Here is a 6,252-nt window from a genome sequence, read left to right as displayed (position 1 = left end):
CAAATTGGCTGGCATGGGAGGGCAGTTGGAGGCGAGATCAGGCCTGCAGGGGAGGGCAGTTGGGGGCAATCAGGCAGTCAGGGGAGGGCCGTTGGGGGAGAGATCAGGCCAGAAGGGAGGGCAGTTGGGGGCGAGATCAGGCTGGCAGGGGAGGGCAATTAGTGGTGATCAGGCAGGAGGCAGAAAGGTTAGGGGCAATCAGGCAGGCAGGCAGAGGCAGTTAGGGGTGATCAGGCAGGCAGGCAGGCAGGTGAGCGGTTAGGAGCCACTAGTCCCAGATTGCAAGAGGGATGTCTGACTGCCGGTTTAGGGCCGATCCCTGTGGGATCGGCCCTAAACCGGTAGTCGGACATCCACCAAGTTGTCCCCAGTTCAAGAGGGTGCAGGCTGGGCTGAGGAAAACCCTCTCCATGCACAAATTTTGTGCACTGGGACACTAGTTAGCATCCTATCTAATAAAGAGGAAATATGCTAAATGACCCTCATGCCATCACAAAAATGGTAGTGCCCACAGCCAATAAGGAAGGTATATGCTAATTGACTGTCCAGCCCTGCCCACTGCCAATAAAGAGGGAATATGCTAATTGACTGCCCCACCCTCAAAGATGGCAGTGCCCACAGCCAATAAGGAGGTAATATGCTAATTGACTGCCATGCCCTCAAAGATGGCAGTGCCCACAGCCACAAGATGGCCGGCAAGGGAGGGCAGTTGTAGGTGACCAGGCCAGCAGAGGAGGGCAGTTGGGGGTGACCAGGCCTGTAGAGGAGGGCAGTTGGGGGTGACCAGGCCTGCAGAGGAGGGCAGTTAGGAGTGTCCGGGACATCAGGGGAGGGCAGTTGGGGGCAGCCGGGCCAGCAGGGGAGCAGTTAGGCATCAATTGGCTGGCAGGGAGTGGTTAGGGGATGATCAGGCTGGCAGGCAGAAGCAATTAGGGGCAATCAGGCAGCAGGCAGGCGAGTGGTTGGGAGCCAGCAGTCCTGGATTGTGAGAAGGATGTCCGACTTCCCTAAACGGGCAGTCCGACATCCCTTGAGGGGTCCCAGATTGGAGAGGGTGCAGGCTGGGCTGAGAGACGTCCCCCCTCCCAGTGCATGAATTTTGTGCACCGGGCCTCTAGTATAACAATAAGTATTTGCTTGGCTCTCATTTGGATCAAGTGATAGGGGTGGGGCTCACCTGCTGCAGCTTATTGTTATAGTTCTCTTGCTAACCTGCGACCCATATTTAGTGCAAGCATTTTGTTCTCAGCAGTGGCTGGAGCTCAGGTGGAAATGGACAAGGCCTCTTAAAGCCCGGCATAAAACTGGTGCACAATTGTTTTAGCCAGATTCTATTGGTTAAGTAAGCTGCATGACAAAGAAATATACTCTGTCCCTTAATGGGAAGAACTGAAAAACTACCTGACAAAGAATATGAAATTATGAAGGAGTGAAAAGGTGAGGTTAATCTGATCAACCACAGTAAGAATCTATCAAGTGCTCATATTCTGAGAATTATGCTAGTTCAAATGGGAAATAAGAAACATAAAATAGGGTTAATATGCTGAAAGAGTTTATAATCTACTTCAGTGGATAACAAATTGCTTAGGGGTAAAAATAAATTAAATATTGTATAAATACAACTTCGGTTTTGGTCACCCATCCTACTTTTGGAGAATTTCCCACAATTTATATACAAATTGTATTTCAGTGCAAGGCAGATCATGCCCTCTGATATAAAAGCTGAAAACAACAAATTGATTTCTCAGCCCCCTAGAACTTAGGACCTTCTCATGGGATTTAAGCTCGACCAATAGGGAGGTAGGGATGGAAAGGATGTCAGGAGTTTGAATTTGGAGCTATGCCTCAACAGAGGAGGGATGGTAAAGAATACTTTTCAGTAAAAGGGGTGGTGTTTCCAAGGACAACAGTGGTGCTGTCACCTGCAAAAGGTTCCAGGAACAGAGGAACTGATGATAGAGTTGTGGCCACTATGGTTGGACAGTTCGAGTTATCTTTCTAGGATGGATTTTGGCTGCTATATTTTTGTGTTTTTTTAATCTCTTTATCTCATTCTGATATACCAGTTTTCTCAGCTATATTCTTTCAATAAATTCACTTTTTTTATGGTCAAATAAGCAGAGTCATAATCTGCTGTTTAAAACTACAAAGACGAACTGATACTTGCACAGTGTATAAATGAAGAGGTAAAATTTTATAGCCATTCAAAATAAAGAGTAGCATTAGCAGAGGAGTCAGGGAAAGGTTAATGAAGATATGGGATTTCACTGATTCTCACAAGATATCTGTGGATTAAATAAAGAAAGAGATGTGGACTAGATACCCTGAGCAAGAAAAGTCACATGAATAATTTAATTTGTACAATTAATAAGAGGCCATGTAGTAGTAACTAGAGAGATGGTTAAGCTGGCCCCTTTTAACTCTCCTCCGTTCCCTCTGCATTACATTTCAATGTAATTCTCTTCTCACCAACACTATAATAACTCAGAGTCTCTGACTTCCATGGACAATTGTTAATTATTATGATTATATTAGGTGACCTCCAATTATATTATATTAGGTGACCTCCAATAACTTTCATTATGTTTACCACTCTCACTTGTGTCTTTTGTGACACGCACCCTCTGGAGTGTTCTATCTCCCTGGCCCTCTCTCCAGCCTCCTTTCCAACTTTCTTCCTCTGTCCCACAGAGTCTTGTGTCCCTTGTGGTTCTTTCACAAGCATATTTTTGTTGACCATTTATTCATTTTCTAAGATACTCTCATCAATTCCAACATGATAAACAACCATTTATGTGTGGCTGTCTTCCAGATCTACATTTACAACCCTGATCACACTCAAGCCCCTCAAATATGTAATTAACTGCCTAGGACCGTGGTAGGCAAACCGCGCCTCGCGAGCCACATGCGGCTCTTTGGCCCCTTGAGTGTGGCTCTTCCACAAAATACCATGTGCGGGTGCACATGTACAGTGCGATTGAAACTTCGTGGCCCATGCGCAGAGGTCGGTATTTTGTGGAAGAGCCGGTATTTTGTGGAAGAGCCACAGTCAAGGGGCCAAAGAGCCCCATGTGGCTCGTGAGCCACGGTTTGCTGAGCCGCAGTTTGCCGACCACTGGCCTAGGAGAACTCTCAGATTGGTTGCCCAAGAACCAGTTCCAATTAAGTTCAAACAGAATTTTGTTTTTATCTCCTTTTTGCCTTGTTGAATGATTTCACCAACGTGGATATTTCTGACTTTTCTTTATTTCTTTCCAGTTGTCCACTATCACCACTACCCCCACTTGAGTTGAATCAACCATTAGTCCTATTGATTTTTCTTCTGTAATATTTTTCAAGTCTGTCCCTTGTTGTGTCGTTTTTCCCATCTCACTGCCATTTTCTTTGCTCTGCAGGACATTATTTCTCTCTTGATTTATGGTGGGAGTCTCATAACTGGTAATCTTCCTTCAAGTACAGTTTTTCTCCAAATTCATTGATAATACACCCACATCTTTTTAAAAATTACTTAAATATGATTACTATACTTTTGAAAGTTATTTAATGGGCTCCCGATTGCTTTCAGAACAAACTGCTATCTTGAACTGTTATAAAATATTTCTGTGACCTTTTTCTTCCTCACCTCTCTAGATTTAGCTTTCAGTGTTTCCCTCGAACCTCTCACTTCCATCATAATCTCAGAAACATATTATGCTCCTGCATGAAATGTATCTAAAAGCATTTATCTAAATTTGTCACTTTTCACTAATGTCTCTATCTCTTGCCAATTACTTCCTCTGAATATGCCCTCCTGCTTCCACCAAATACATCCTAAAACCAGACACCTAATCACTACTCAGGAATCATCTTAGATCTTACCTGTTTTGCGAAGCCTTAAGTAACTCCTTGAGTTTGAGAAAGGCTTTTCCAGGTGATCTCATAACACTTTGAACTTACCTGTATAGGGGTATTAAATGTTACAAAAATTTGTATAATTATATTCTGTATCAAAAACTAGACTCTAAATTGTGGTTATTCAAAATAAGGTACAATGAATTTAAATTTAAAAAGATTTTTTTTTTATTGATTTCAGAGAGGAAGGAAGAGGGAGAGATAGAAACATCAGTGATGAGAATCATTGATCTGCTGCCTCCTGCATGCCCCCTACTGGGGATTGAGCCTGAAACGAGGCATGTGCCCTGACTGGGAATTGAACTGTGACCTCCTGGTTCATGGGTCAATGCTCAACCACTGAGCAACACCAGCCGGGCAGAATTTAAATTTTTTATATGTTCTGTACACTTTCCCACCAAATTATTGGCCAATGCCAATCATCGCATAGTACTCATGGCTTCTTATTTTTGCTCATATTGTTTCAATAGCATCATTTTTACACATATCCTTAAGAAGAATTTATATTCATCACTATGCTTTCTTACATACTAAACACCTTTTTGATTACTAAGTCAGCTTTTTTATGCATTGATGCTACTTTATTCCATTATATATGTCAACTTAATAAATCTCTTTTAAAGTACTATGATATTTAACTTGTATTTAACTATGATATAAATATCAAAAAGATTTAAAATATCTAATTAGCTGTATTTATCAATATAGTAAAAAAAATCAATGAAAATCAAAGATATCCTTGTGAGTCAAATTAAAGTACTCCATTGTCCATCTTGTTATGTACTCTGGAAATTAAACTTTCACATAAAAAATGTTTTATTTTTGAATTATGGTTTTATTTACTGAATTTTTTCCGGTGGCATTAATATTATTTATTTTCCTACTTTGATTTTACTTTCTCATGTATGTTGTGATCCAGATTTAGAATAACTTTTTAATTTTTTTTATTCTTTAGTTACAGTTTACATTCAATATTGTTTTTATTAGTTTCAGGTGTACAGCATTGTGGTTAAACAATCATATATTTTACATTTAATATTATTTTTATTAGTTTCAGGTGTACAGCATTGTGGTTAAACAATCATATATTTTACAAGATATACTGTATATTTTGGAAGATATAATTTTCATGTAAAAGCCATTGTTAAAAAATGTTCATATATCCAATACTAATAAAGCCATTACCATATTCCAAGGAGTTTTTATATGCTTGATTTATTGATAATCAAAATATCTACATAATGGGAATAGATATGAAAAAAAAATGACAAAGATTACATGGAGTAGCAGAAAATTGGGGAAAGTCAGAGTAACAATGCATTTTGTTCTCTGCTGTGGGTATAGAAAATAAGCAGGGCATAAAATTTGCCTAGAGTAGTTGAGCAATTTTATATCTATACTAGAGGCCCGATGCATGAAATTCGTGCAAGAGTAGGCCTTCCCTCCCCCGGCTGCTGGCACCAGCTTCCCTCTGGCACCTGGGACCCAGGCTTCCCTCACAGCCCTGGCTTCGTCTGGAAGGACATCTGTATATTAGGCTTTTATTATTATTATAGATGAATACATCCAACATTTATTCAGAATAACTTCACAAGTGTGTTTTGCTTCAATTTCCTTCTCCTAGTGCTTAGACAGTAACTTTCCAAATTTCCTTTCAAGAAGGTTCACCCTTTTTCATATGCCTTAGTTATATTAAAAGGTATACATCAAGAGTTCTCTAATCCTCCAACTCAGCATGGATACAGAATCATAGGGTGACTGGCATAGGGCCAGGGCAATAAAGTTGTATTACTTGATTATGTGCATGCCACTTGTACTGTGTACTCTCTTCCCTAATTAAAGTCTGGCCAATTATTTCCTGCCATTACACAAAGTAATACAAACCTTGATTAACTTTTTCTTAAGTGTAAAAATTCCCTTCCCCAGTCCCTCTCCAAATCAGTTCCCAAATTATGATTTGCTAAATATTGTGATTATGTTATTCTCCTCTGGCTCCCTTCTATACACAAATCAAATAAAAATGATTTTTCCTTTTGTCTTATGCAGCTGACTCTATTCTTGGATGTGATCCTCTTCATTGACTTCTTTTTCATGATCTTTTTACTTTTGTTTCTAAAATATCATTTTAGAAACATTGCAATGTTTGCTTGTAGGTAATACCACTCTATCTGCAATGTTAAAACTGACACCCACTCAAGTGCTAGAGAAGAGAATTATCTATCTCAGGAAGCTCAACTTTGGTAGATTTTGTATTTAATCAGATGAAAAAGGGCATGATAGGAAAGAACTGTACATGAGTTTTGTATTGAAACAATTCAAATAAAGGCAAAGAAAATTATCAAAGAGATAGAAGTTAGCATT

Source organism: Myotis lucifugus, unplaced genomic scaffold (assembly GCF_000147115.1).
Source record: "Myotis lucifugus unplaced genomic scaffold, Myoluc2.0 scaffold_53, whole genome shotgun sequence".
Lineage (NCBI taxonomy): Eukaryota > Metazoa > Chordata > Mammalia > Chiroptera > Vespertilionidae > Myotis > Myotis lucifugus.
This window is presented reverse-complemented; position numbering follows the sequence as displayed.